This window comes from Camelus bactrianus, chromosome 14 (genome assembly GCF_048773025.1).
Source record: "Camelus bactrianus isolate YW-2024 breed Bactrian camel chromosome 14, ASM4877302v1, whole genome shotgun sequence".
Classification (NCBI taxonomy): Eukaryota; Metazoa; Chordata; class Mammalia; order Artiodactyla; family Camelidae; genus Camelus; species Camelus bactrianus.
In genome coordinates this window covers 63,968,537-63,983,391 of record NC_133552.1, presented here as the reverse complement: position 1 = coordinate 63,983,391, position 14,855 = coordinate 63,968,537, and the positions used below count along the sequence as shown (strand labels likewise).

The window sequence follows — 14,855 nt, the reverse complement described above, 5'->3', positions numbered from 1 at the left end:
TCAGATCCACGGTCACTCCAAATACTGGACAGTTTACATTTTAAAAGGATGCTTACTGTTTTCAGTAAGATTGCAAACAAAATCGATAGTTACGATCTGAGAACTGGCCAGTTTCAAAATAACAAAAATTCTAGCACCAAAAGGCACAATCACTGCAATTAGACGATATGAATCTGTTTAGCAGCAGAATAAACTCAGCTAAATGGAACGCGAACTGACGAACTGGTAGAGAGACCGGAAGAAAAGATTCAAAATAAGAGAGAGAGAAAATACTATAGAAAATACATGAGAATCAGCATTCAGAAGGCACTGAGAAGGCCTAAAGTATGTAATTTGTGTCTGGGAAAAAAATGGGACAAAGTAATATTTACAAAGATAATGGCTGACAGTTTGTCAAAATTGAGGAAAAATATCAAACAGCATATTAAGGAATACTATGAAGTCCAAGCAAGATATATAGAAAGAAAAGTGTATGTAAATGCATCATATAAAATGCTGACAACTAAAGATAAAGAGAAAATATTAACATCAGGGAGATGTGGAAAAAATGACAAATACTTTCAAAGGAGCAACAATAAGACTTAGAGTTAATTTCTCAACCAGTGCAATGGAATTCAGAAGAAAATGGAATTACCTCAAAGAGCTGAAAGCAAGTAACTGCTCAGATAGAATTTCATATCCAGTTTAGATATCCTGCAAGAATGGAGACGAAAACAAACACAAAGAATCTTCTGTTAGAAGCTCCTCACTAAAGAAAATGTTCAGTGCTGCTTTCAGACAGAAAAAAAAAAAAAAAAATCACCCCAGATGGAAGGTCAAAAATGCAAAAATAATTAAGAGGAACAAAATAATAAGTATATTAATGAGATCTAATGAATTCTGACTATGCAGGTGAAATAATAATGTTTTATTTAAGACAGAGAGATAAAATTCACAACCATGACATGTCAGGAGTGGTTACTGGCATTATCCGGGGATAGGACAGACATAACAATAAAACTGGGTTTATAATTCAGGTGTGCATGTTGTAATTTCTACCGCAACCACTAAATAATCATGGTAACACAAAGCTCCCAGTATCACACAGAGGGGAGATATAATAATAGAAAATAATAAACCCAAAATGAGGCAAGAAAGGAAGGGAACATTGAATATGTTCAAACAGAAAGCATTTAGTAAAATTAAAGATTTAAAGCCAAGTAAATAATAAATCACATTAAATATGAGAAAGGAATTTTCAGAATACATAAAACTTAAAAATGGGACTCTAAGTGGCTATAAGAAAGATATCTTAAATATAAGTAAATAGAAAGGTTGCAAATAAAAGAATACAAATAGATGTGCTATGCAAGCACTAACAAGGAGAAATTTATTGTTGTTGTATTTTAAAATGATAAAATTTCATTTATGACAAAAAGTATTACCAGAGATAGAAACAATTATATTAATGACAGGTTTAAATCAGTAAGAAGACATAATTTGAGATTTCTATAATTTAATAATATAGCTCACAATACATAAAAACAAAGTTGATAGAACTTAAAGAAGATATAATATATTCATAATTATCATGGGATATTTTAACATACCTCTCTCTATAATTAATAGAACAAACATATAGAAAATGGTAGAAATACAGAATATTTGAAAAATATGACTAACAAATGGAGTTTAAATAACACCGTACTCCAAACTGCAAGGAGACACATTCTTATCCAGTGCACACAGAACATTTACTAAAATGGAACAAATGCTCATTCATTAAGCAAATCTCAACAAATTCGAAGGAGTAAAATAAAACATATTCTTTAACCACAATTCAAGCTATAAATTTCTTTAAAAGATAATTAGGAAACTGCATATATTTGCAAATATTAATGTATACTTCTAAATAAACCTTGTATCAGAGAATAAATTAAAACAAAAATTAGAAAATATTTTAACTGATTGATATGAAAAATATAACATATCAAAACTTGTGTAATGTAACTAAAGCAATTCAGAGTGAAAATGCATATATTAAGAGATAGTTTTTATATATGCGATTTTTATATATGATGCACATATATATAAAATCAAGTTACATACCCATCTCAAGAAATGAAGAAAAAACAGAGCAGTAAAATGGAGGAACTGACAAAAAATTTACAAATAAATAAATTACAGCTACTTTTAGTCTTGCTTCATAAAGTATGTTGGAGAATATTTCTCTAAGTATGTTAACTAATTCACCAATAGACCCCATGGGTCTGAATTTTTCTCTGGGAGAAGATGTGAATTACAAATTCAGTTTCTTAACTAGATACAGAGCTATTCCTATTTTCTAATTTTTTTTGACTTAGTTTTGATAAGTAATGTTCTTTAAGGAATGTGTTCATTTCATCTAAGTTGTCTAATTTATTGGCATAAAATTTTTTATAGTTTTTGATAATTATCCCTTTAATGTCTGTAGGATTAGCGGTGACATTGCCTCCTTTATTCCTGACACTTGTCATTGAGTTTCCCTTTACCTGACCAGGGATTCTACCTGTTTATCAATTTCACTAATCTCTTCAAAGAACCAATCTAGTTTTCTCTATGGCTTCCTTCTCTTTCATCAGTATCTTATCATTTGTAGTATTTCTTCTTTTTTATCTTCTTAGGATTAAAACTTTAGTTCATTGATTTTCAGCCTTTCCTCTTTAATATAATCATTTGAAGCTATTCACTTCCCACTGCTTTTGCTGCATTCTGTCTTTTGATATTATGTATTTTCAATGGCATAAATTTCAAATTATTTTTAATTAATTAATTTTTAAATTTTGTCCAACTATTTTTTGCGGGAGGGAGGTAATTAGGTTTAGTTACTTAGTTAGTTTTTAATGAAGGTCCTGGTGGTTGAACCTAGGACCTTTTGTGTGCTAAGCACATACTCTACCACTGAGCTATACCCTCCCCCCCAAAAAATATTTTAAAATATTTCTTGTGGTTTACTCTTTGACCCATAGATTGCCTAGAATTTTTTTAATGTCCAAATATTTGAAATTTCCCTAGCTATCTTACTGGTATTTATAATTAATTCTCTTGTGGTTAGAGAATGTACTACAGAAGATTTTGGTCTTCTTAAATTTATAAATTGTCCTATTTTGTGATCTACCTTAGTTACTGTTCCATGTGCATTAGGAAAAAAAAAATGTGTAGTCTGTTGTTACTAGGTATAAAATTCTAAAAATGCCTATTAAGTGAATATGGCTGATAATATAATTTAGAACTCCTACATCTTTACTTAAATTTTGGCTGTATGTTCTATCAGTTACTGATAGAGATGTTAAAAATTACCAAGTATGATTCTGGATTTCTTTCTTTAGTTCTATATTTATTTCATATGTTCTTAAGTTTGTTAGTAGATGCATATACATTTAGAATTACTACATCTCCAAAATGAATAGAATCTTTACCATTATGAAATATTTCCTTCATTGATTGTATTGCTCCTTTTCTTTAATTTAGTTTAGATGATATTAACAGAGCCACATCAGCTTTCTTATGCTTACTAGTCTGATATGTCTTCCATCTTTTTACTTTCACTGTCTGCACTTTTGTATTATGGACTGAATATTTGTGTCTCCAAAAATTCGTATTTTGAAGCCATAACTCTCAAAGGGATACTATTTGAAGGGAGCTTTGAGAGGTAATTAAGGTTAGATGAGGTTATAAGGGTAGGTCCTGTAAGATGGAATTAGTCCCCAATCCACCACGGTTCAGTAGTGAACATTTATAAACCACTACTGAGGTTAAGAAATGCAGAACAACAACAGCAGCACCCAGGAGCCTGTTTGTGGACCCTTTTAACCACTACTCCCCACCTCTCTGCAAAGTAGACCTTGATTTTCAAAGTAATCACTCCTTTGCTTTAAAAAAAAAAAAATGCCACCTAAGCACACCCTCCTAAAGACCACAGTATGGTTTTGCTTCTATTTTGCATTTTAAATAAATGACTCACAGACTGCTAGTTCCAGTAATAGCAGAGTGGCTCAGGGTGCGCTTAGCTTCCTACAGTTATCAATTGTAAACTCTGGCAAAAGTATTAAAAAGAACTATTCGAGGGTAATGAATAGTCACCAAAGGCAGGGAGAAACCAAAAGGTGCTTGATTTTTTATTTAAAAAAAAAAAAAAAAGAACCTCCTAAGTGAGATCTATGATTACAAAGCTTTTCTCAGTCCATGCAGCATGGCATGGTGGAATTAAAGCAGAAAGCCACATAAGCTTGAGATGTCAGAGAAAATAATTTGGGACTGCCAGAGAATCTAAAAATTAAGAGAAAAAAATCCCAGGAGAAGAAACATATAGGGAAATTTCCCCAATTCTGTGTATCTCCCCTAAATCCTTGGTAGACTCCTGAGCAACTTATATGCAGGGGAGACTCCAAGGAGCAAAGAAGAAAGACAGAGCTCGATGTTGAAAGATCTGGGCGTAAGTTTCAGCCTCTGCCCACCGCAGAAGAAACAACTTTGAGTTCCAATAAATTAGAGGCGTTTTGTGAACACCTCAGGATTCCCATCAAAATCAAAGCAGAGCCCTGCCTCAAAAATAAAATCTGTGTCTCAAGACTTAGAGTCTAGCCATAAGACAAGACTAAGGACAAAACCAAGAGGCTCACTCTCACAAAATGAAAAGCCACTGATTTAACTGCCCCCTGGATCAATACACAACACCCTTTAGAGGAAGATTCCATAATTAAGGTAACTGCAATGTGTGATGCACAAAATCCAGTACACACTTGAGAAAACAAAACCTAGACATGTGAAGAAATAGGAAAATGTGACCCATATCAAGAGAAAAAGTTACGATATTTAGAAAAAAAAACCTCAAAATGTGACATTTTGTCTTAATAAAAAGTAAAATCCAGCATCCTTCCTCAAAAAAAAATCATCTAGAAACAAACAAGTTGAGATACATAACTAAGAATTCAACATGTAGCACCCGAGGTTAAGGAAAAGAAGACAGGATTGTTTTACAGCAGGGCTCCTAAACCTCTCTTCCAACCGCCATCCATTCTCTCATAAAGAGGGAGTGATATCCTAAAATTGGTCTATATATTCCAAAATATAGAACCAAGCAAACACAAGTGATACCCTTACAGTTTTTATCTTCAGATTTTTTTAATCAGGAGAAAGAGGTGACTATGAGGTGTGAACCACTTGGGGCTGTGTCATTGTCTATATTTTACACACTGTAAATATACTGGAGGGCACGCCACAGTTTAAGGACAGAATACTTCTTCTTCAACAAGTGGAATAAAATCTGGCAAGGATATTTAGCAAAATCTGAAAAGCAAATAAAACCCAAGTATTTTAACACACACTTTAGCTAAGTTCTCCTGTGCATTAATGATCACAAAAAAGTATAATAAAAATAGTATCACCTGTAAAACTCTCTCTCATAGAATTAAAAATGTGCCAGATAAAGTATCAAAAGGTAAAAGAAAAGTCAATAAAATTATTATATAAGACAGGGACTCTTAAATATGTATATTCAGACATGAGTAAAACAAGAAGAAACTGCATACTAAATAAACAAATGTGAGAAAGTTGGAGGGAGGAGGAAAAAGGAGAAAGGAAAATACATGGGGAAGGAAAGGGAAGGAAAAGAGAGGAAAGAAGACAACAGTGTGCAAGTCATGGACAATCAACCTACTCTGAGAGAAAACCTAACTCAAGGAACAGAAGCAAATTCCGTGTGAGTACTTCCGACTTTATAGTAACTAAAAATAAATTCAATAAGATAAAATTTAACAGATTAAATGCTAAAGTTACATAATTGGATGAAAATGGATATTACAGTAGTAAGTAAACAATTTAAGGACAAAAAGATATATCATTTCCATGGTAAAAAAATAATTTAGAAATGACAGGAAATCAATCTCAGATGTTCTAATTAACTCACAGACTCAGGGGAATCAATGTTATGGATACTGTTTTAAATCACTAAGCTTTGGGATATTTTGTTACACAGCATTAAAAAAACTAAAATGCTAAAATAGAGGAATTTATAGTAAGCACTAAATCCATTTTAAAAGACTAAACATCCATGAAGTTTATAGTTATAAGGCAGGATGTAAACATTATAATGATTGCAATGAGAAAAAGGATAGTAAGACTAATCATGGCTCCCACTTCACTTGGACTATAAGCCAAGGTCCTCACAGCGGCCTCTAGGGCTCTGACTGGTCAGTCCTCCCACCCTGCAAACCTCTGTCCTTTTCTATTACTCTCCTCTTCTCTCACTCCATTCCAGCCCTGCTGGCTTCCTGCTGGTCCTAGAATTGGCTGATGGGTTTGATCTAGCTTTCCTGTGCCTAGAATGGTTACCCGAGGCATCTGACTCTGCTCACCTCTTCTCTGCCATCTTGCCTTCATAATGAGTTATTTGAGAGTATAACCTTCTCTCACTCCCACACCTGTCACCCCTGCTCCTGCTTATCCTTTTTTTTTTTTTTTTTTGCTATTTTTTTCATTCTTATTTATTAAATTATCATCATGTTTACCTTCATTATTTATCTCCTATCTCCCCCTGACTCTACTATTAGTTCCACAAGTGCAATTTTATTCATTGTCATTTTATTCACTGCCCGTTTTATTCATTGATGTATCCCAAACACCTAGAACAGTTCCTGGCTGTTAGCAGGTGCTCAAACATATATGAGTTAATACAGTTTGGAAGCTGGGAGGCAAAGAAGAAATGTGAGAATGATGACTTTTCCTATCTTTTATGCTAGGGAGTCAACATTGCATAAAATTCAATGTGTTTTTAAATGCATTCAATGTCTTCTGCTTTCCATAATACCCTCTCAATATTCATATGAAGTTCTTTATTTGATATTTTTCTGATAAACTCGTATGATTTTTTCAAAATTTTACAAAAGTTTGCATACATGATCCCATTTTTATAAGCTTATCTTTATGCCAACAGAAAAACCTTATCCTTCCTTCCATTTATCCGCATAGGGACACCTCTGGCCCGACGCTCACTTAATATTAACAAAGGTTATTTCTGGAAGCTGGTATTTGGACATTTTCCTTACTTCCTTCTTTGAACTTGTTTGCGTTAATCAAATTCTTTATAATTAATATTTATCAGTTGTAAAAATTATAAAGTTAAATTTAAAAGATAAATTTCTCACTGCTTAATGAGATATGTACCCAAACATCCCCAACGTAGCTCATAGTCAACATGTATCAAAAAAAAAAAAAAAAAAAACTGTCCTCATCCTTTTCACCCCAAGCTTGTTTTCCTTTGCTTCATTGAGGATGAATTACACTTGAAATTTAAATCTATCTTTGACTCTTTCTGTCTTAACAAGGCAACTAGTTATTAAGCATTCTTTGTTTCTAATTTTAATTAGTGTCTCAGATCCATTTCTGCTTCTCAATTCCATTGCTGTGATCAAAAACCCTGAGTAAGAAGAAGTTCAAGTTCCTTCCTCCATCACTCAAATATCTGCTCATTTGTCCTTGACGGCTTTTCCCACCTCAGCCACTCTCTCTCCCCGGCCTAGACACCCCTCTTGCATTCTTAAAAGCCTGGGCGACTTGCCTATATTTAAGCTTTCCTGTATGTTATTCATTCTACTTTCTTCTCTCTCTGTATTTAATAAAGTTTCCTTCAAAAAGCTGAATGTGTTTCAAAGTACAGAGGAACACAAGGAAAGGTTGTCTGTCTTTTTTTTTGTCTTAGTTTTCCCCAACCTAGGGATTTGAAAGGAGCACCTGAAGATGGTGAGGAGACAGGGAAGGTGTGCTGCTAGGAAGGAAACCAAAGGAGAACATCTAGAAAAAGACACACTGAAGGGCACTTCCCAGTGGTTACTCAGCTGTCCCTGCCACTTGGAAAGCTCTATTGCCAGGGTGCTATGTTCCATTTTTGGAGGTTATATGTTTTATTAGTGAGATGGGTACCCTGAATTTTGTTTTTCAAAGTACTTTTGAACGTGGACCTCCTGACATGATTGATGTATAGTATCCCCTCTGAGTAACCAGCAGGCCATGAAGCCACCTCCCAGGGTATCTCTCATGTGTGAGATGAGGGGCTGTGGTGGACATGACCAGTTCCTTGAGGACCAGAGAGGCAATAAGAATCCAGGCCCGTGAAGAGAGGCATCAGAGGTCAAAGTGAAACCATGCTCAAGGACTTGCAAGGTTGGGGCTGGCAATAAATCTGAGGTCAAAGAAGGGCGGGAGAGAGTTGCTGAGCAAGGACAGTAAATCCCAATCACATAGCAACACTGATAGGTGAGGCAGGAGGAAAGGCAGGGATGGTTTGCACAGTCGGGGCAGAGGAAACTGCATACGGGCGCCAGCCACGGAAACCCCCACGACGGGGGTTTTCACACCCTGATACAGAGCACTAAGCAAAGGTCCGCTTGAACATGTGCAGCAGGAGAATGTTCTCATGCATTTAGTTAGCAAGGACATCTTTCCTCATGCCATTCTGGTGCCAAATAACATAGTAATGAGTAAGAGAGAACCATTCTCCAGAAGGGACTTGTGGGGGTGGTGCTAAAGATTGAACTGTGTCCCCCCGAATGCATATGTTGAAGTCCCAACCCTGAGTACCTCAGAATGTGGCCTTATTTGGAATGTAAGGTCTTTGCAGGTGAACAATTTAAGATGAGGCCATTAGGGCAGATCCAGATCCAATATAATTGTGTCCTTAGAGAAGGATGAAATTCAGACACAGAGGTAAACATGCACACAAGGAGAACGTCTTGGGAAGATAAAGGACGATATAGAGGTGATGCTTCTACAAGCCAAAGAACACCAAAGATGGCCATCAAACCCCCAGAAGCCAGGGGAGAGACATGGAACAGATTCTGCCGCAGGGTCCTGAGAAGGAACCAGCCCTGCCAACACCGTGATCTTGGACCTCTAGCCTTCAGAACTCTGCATACCAGTTGTGGTGCTGTGTAATGGCAACAGGAGCAAACGAACGTGGGTGGAAACTGACAATAAATAAGTGGACAAATACGTGTGCAGTGGATTCCCACTTGTAGTAAGGGATTTCAAGGACTAGCAGGGTGACGGGATGCAAATGGGGGCAGGGGCACTTTTTTAAACAGGGTCATCAGAAAAGGCTTCTCCGAAGAAGTCCATTTGAGGAAGACCTAAATGAAATGAGGGGGTTAACAGTCCTAAGGGCAAATGGAACGTGTTCTGGGGAGACAGTGTGGCATGAGGCATTTAGTGTTTGTTTGACACGAACCCTGTGTCCAAATTGATCCAAGGCTCTGAGGAAGGTCATTATTTTTTAAAAGGAGATGATAACCCCAGGTCTTCCACATACTCCCTGTGTGATCTGAGCCTGTCGCTTGATTCCTCTGAGCCTCAGTTACTTCATCTGTAAATTGGGGTGATAAGACCCTCCTCACTATGTCATAGACGGTTATTCTCTGACACAATGCCATGACCTTACTATTCCTAACTTGACAGATGATAATTTAACAATTATCATCTCCAGGAAGCCAAATTTTACTTCATCGTTTGATGGCATATAACTGAAGAGCTGAGACCGCAGTGTCACCATTCTTTGAAATGATGCGCCTGCGTTTCCTCCGGTTCCTGATGACATGAGCACGTGGTTGAAGACTCGGGAAGACTCTGGCAAACAGTGAAAAGGCTCAAGTGGGAGCACGAGTTCTCCCTTTTTTTAAAGCTAGTGCCAGCTTTCCAATATCATACAATCTTGAAAACACTTAATTCATTAAGGGGCTGTGTCCATTTGCCAGGGTTGCCACGACAGAACACCACAGGATGGGAGGCATCAGCGAGAGAAGTGTTTTCCCGCAGCTCCAGAAGATGCAAGTCCAAGATCAAGGTGTTGTTGGGTCTGGTCCCCTCCCTGCCTCTCTCCTTGTCTTGCAGACGGCTGTCCTCTTTCTGTGTCCTCATGGGGCCTTTCCTCTCTACACAGGAACTTCTGGTGTCTCCTTTTGTGTCCAAACTTCCTCTTTTAAGGACTCCAGTCAGATTGGATTAGGACCTCATTTAACGTAATCACCTCTTTAAAGGAATTATCTCTAAATGTGGTTACATTACAAGGAACTAGGGGTTAGGACTTCAACATACTGATTGGAAGGGTGAAGTGGGGAGAGACATGATTCAGCCCATAACAGAGGTTAATTCCTGTAAAACTCAAAGGAAACACTTATCTGATTGGCTTGAAAAGCACAGCAGATAAGTAACATTTTTTACCCAGTTGTATTACGTAATAAAAATTCCCCAAACATTAGTGGCTGATGACACAACGGCTTGCCTGTTCCTCACACAGGCTGTGGTCAGCTGTCACTCCATGTGTCTTCTCATTCCAGAAACAGATGAGGGAGCAGCTTTTAGGTAAGACCTACCACTCCCATGGCAAAGGGAAAAGATCGGGGGGAAAAAAGTGGTGCAAACACACAAGGACTCTCAAGATCTTCTGCCTGCAAGTACTCGAGCCATCATCATCACTAACATGCACCGAGCCAAAGCAATTCACGCGGGCTTGACACCCAAGCTTAACAACTGAGTGTGCTCCCCCAGCAGGGAAGCTGCAAGTCAACTTGAACAGGCGTGGCTGTCCAACCTCATCACGGGGGGGGGGGGGGGCAGGAGGCAATTCACTGAGATCAGTATTACAGTCTCCCACAAGGCATGTCACAGATTCCGTGGAGTGTTCCATTCGTCAAGGTTCTAAATGCAAAGTCAAGTGTAAGTAAGATTCCACACAGACAAGTGTAGAAAACAAACTTACGGTTACCAGGGGCAAAAGGGGGCGGGAAGGGATAAACTGGGAGTTTGAGATTTGCAGATACTAACTACTGTACATAGAGTGGGTAAATGATAAGGTCCTACTGTACAGCACAGGGGACTATATTCAATACCTTGTAATGGCCTATGGTGAGAAAGAATATGGAAAGGAATATATATATATATATATAAACAAATCACTGTGTTGTACACCAGAAATGAACACAACATTGTGGATTGACTGTACACCAATAAAAATAAACAAGTATATAAATAAAATTTAAAAAAATTTTTTAAATGGAAGTGAGGAAGTCTTTATCAAGTTCACGAACGACAATAGGAGATACTAGCAAAATACACAAGTTGATTTTCCACGTTAAGATTATGGGTCACTAAGGAAGTGAAAAGAACACCAGCATTGCCTTCTGAAGAGGATTGGCTTGGAGGTTTCTCTAGGACTGATTAACCCAAAAGTACTTTATGAAAGGACCACAAAGATTAATGTTTTTAGACATTTGGGAAATGTTAAATTGATCACAAAATTACGAAGCCATGGTTAGTTAGTAACCATCGGATGGTTAACAGAACCAACCGTTGTTAGATGGTGAAGGAGAAACGTCTGTCTCCCTACCTCCCTCCTAGTCCCTACCCGCCCCGAGCCCCAACTTCTACCTCCTGCTTTATTCTTCCATGATGTCATCTCAAGTCAAGTGTTACCGTGTGTCACTCGCCTTCTCTACGGCAGGACATAGATCATCCCCTACTCTGTTTTTACTAGAAGTGTTGTTATTTTTAACTCTCCATTGAAGTATGGCACACTTCTGACCCCTATGGGTCTCTTTTTTCCCTCATCCAAGGGTAATAGCACCATGAACTCTAACATCATAGAGGACTGTTGCCTGTTTTTGCACGTGTTCTTGTGTGTCTGGCTTCTGTCACTCAACATTAACTCTGCCGTGGTGGCTCATTCAGCCTAATTTGTGTGTCAGATGACATAGGTGAACAGATCACCGTTATGTGCCCATTCTACTTTTGATGGACACTTGGATCATTTCCTGTTTGGAGCTATTGTGAATGGGGCTACATGAACATTATATATTCATGTCTTTCGTGGAACTCCATTTATGGGCGTGTTCAGGTCTTTACCCGGGAATGGAATGACCGTGTCATAGGAGCTGTGTATATTTGGCTTTAGCCACTTTTGAAACTGGTTGTACCATCCTCCAGACTTTTAATAAGGCTTCATCTTCATTATAAAAGCCTTAACAGTTGGTCTAGTGTTTCCAGCAGAAGTAGACCTAGAACTCAGAGCTTCTGATTCCAAGTCCAGTGCTTTTCACACTCAGTAAATTCTCAGCCCTTCATGCTACTTTCCTCTCTCCAACACTTCACTGCCTTTCTCCTTTAATGCCACTCGGATGCCTGGACAGCTAATGGTTCGTGGACTATTCTCCTCAGGGTATTTTTGCCTCAAAGAGTGTCAGTGGAGACTCCAAATAATAAATCCAATGGTGGAACTTTCAGTTTCTATAAAAGCTCAGTCCATAGGAAAGGATGGGAAAGAGGAGAGAGAGAGCATTGCAGTCGGAGGGAACTGTTCAAAGAATCTCTCGGGTCCAGAAAGACCGTTGATGTGAACAGAGCCCTTCCTGATGAAACACAATAGGAAACAGAAAGCTCATCTTTTACCATCTGAACTTCAGAGCAAACACCTTGAAAAGCTATTAAACTCTCATTTCTCCAAAGCGATACACCAGAACCAAAGGAGAGCCTGAGCAGTCCGATTGACCTCTGTTTCTCCCCACAGGAGGCCAGGAACCAAAATCCGCTGCTGGTTTCTTGAAGACCGTACTGAGCCCAGGGCGTGAAGAAACTGAGCAGAAACGACTGAGAAAGATGACAATGGAACTCAAGCCCAACCTCCCAACAGCGCACTCAGGTGTGCCTCTGTCCCCCGATTCAGTGTTGTAATTAAAAAGAATGATTTTTACATATTTAGATATTTTTCTATTCATCCTGGTCTGATGCCCGAATTTGAATGCAGCTGAAGTGAAGGGTATTAATTAGTTGTGAATCACTCTGATACTTGAATATAAGGCCTCATGAGTCGAATGTGCAAATTTATGTAAAAACAATGTGAAAATTAGAAATGCATTGGCACATTTTTTTTTAACCAGAACTGTAGCACTCTGTCTAGTCAAACAGACTGCTCATTTGCAAGTTGTCTATATGCAAAGCATGCTGCCCCTGGGAGCCTCAGATCTCCTTAGCAAGTCGTCTGAAATTCGAGACGGGCTTTGTTCTGACCCTGCTTTGTCTCTGACCCCTTTCTCTCCTGCGGAGGAAAGGCTCAGTACCGCTTGCACCTGGCGACCCCACGCTCCCCCAGAGCACGAAGCCCATCCCAGGAAAAATCCCAGTCCTTCCTCCCAACCCACTGGACCCCAACTTCCTTTCCAGACCAGACCTGATAAAGGCAAAGAGGCTGTCTGCGGGGAGGTCCTGGGCTAGCTTTCAGGTGTGATGTTGGAGGTTAGAGCAGGGTAGCTGCTTGGAAAGCTGACCCACGCTGCGTCTTTGTCAAGGTCGGATTCTGCAGCTTTGCAACCCCCGCCCCACGAGGGGTGGCTGGGGAAGCAGAGCCAGCGCTACAGGTAACAAGGTGAAGCAGCAGGGGGCGCACTCAGCTCATCTGCCCTTGGCTGGCTGGCACCTGAGCGGAGAAGTGGGCCAGAGGTCAGGAGATGCTTGGAGAGAGCCAGCAGGGCCGGGCCAGGTCATTCCACACCTAGGAGTGGAAGGGGAGCCCTTATGGGAGGCAGCTAGTCATTTAGCTGCGGGAGTGGGAAGGGTGATCAGAGAGACGGGGTATCTCCCGGGAGCTGGCAGGCAGCCAGATGATGGTCGCCCACCAGGCAAAGCAAGGCAGCCGCAGAGCTGATGGCTGACGAAGAACGCTGCCGGGACCGTCGCTGCCCCGGCAGTGAGCTGAGTCACTGTCACCCTTTCAGGACGTGGCTCAGGGTCTCGCAGCAGCTGGGACGTTTTACTCCGCTGACGCCTCAGCTTGGTGGCGCCCCTGCTGCCCACAGCTCGTGTTTACGCAAGTTACGAAAAAGCTTAATTTCTCCCATCGAGTTGCTCTGTGAACGCTCTTCTCAGTAGGTTCTTCAAGAGGTGAGTGACCAGTAAGTTCAAGTTTCACCAAGCTTGGGAGCAACTGTCGTCACGCTGACATCGGTGTTCCGAGACCGGATACTCCAAGCACCGGCCCGGGGGGTCAACATCGTCACCGCGAACTGTGAGCTTGTCAGAAACGCAGACCTCTGGAACCCACCCCTGACTTCCAGACTCAGAACCTGTGATTAAATTGAATAATACATTAGAAATTGTCCTGCAAATTATGGATCGTGATCAAAATACTCAGCTATTTTCTTAGGCTGCATCCTGACTCAATAATTGAATTATAAACTCCTGAGAACAGGAAAGATCTCTCCTCTACCTCTTTTTTTTTTTTTCACCTTCTCAGTACACTGAGTACAGTGTTCTGCCCATAATAATTTTGACCATTTGACAGATACAAAAAGCAACCTCCCTGGAAACCTCAGCTCGCACCCCCTTCCAAAAAATTTCTGATTTCAATTCCTGACTTCAAGCACAAAGAGCTGCTGTCACTTTGACCTAATCTTCTGCAGCTCATCCCTCTGAATAATTGTGTTGCCTCTCTCCATGAAGCACTTTGTTACTATGGCGACGCACACGGAATTGAGGAATTGAGGGTGGCTCTCCCGGTCAGACGCCTTCCCACCAGACAACACGGAAAACATCCTACCCTTCTGCGTGTTACTGTCCCGTAGGTTGGCATCAAGCCCCTACAAGTTTCTCAAACTGAAATATTCTTTATGGACACTACAGACCAGTACAAGCAGGCAGCTTGATACAATAGGGAAACTAGTGAAGGAGGAAACAGGACGTCAGGGCTCCAGCTCAGAGTCTGATACTTGGAAATTTGACTTTGTCACAAGTCACTGGACTTCTCAGGACCCCATTTAAAGGAGATGAGATATATGCATGCCTTCCCACGGCTTAAC

At 39.7% G+C, this 14,855-nt stretch overlaps 1 long non-coding RNA gene across 1 annotated transcript in view; it reads right to left on the bottom strand.

The window, feature by feature from the left end:
• Window positions 1-892: 892 nt before the first annotated feature.
• Window positions 893-14,855, bottom strand: part of LOC141579785 (uncharacterized) — a 16,019-nt gene continuing 2,056 nt past the window's right edge. The window contains exon 2 of the long non-coding RNA XR_012511764.1: window positions 893-14,123. This is a non-coding gene — a long non-coding RNA (uncharacterized LOC141579785). The remainder of the gene's footprint in view (window positions 14,124-14,855) is intronic.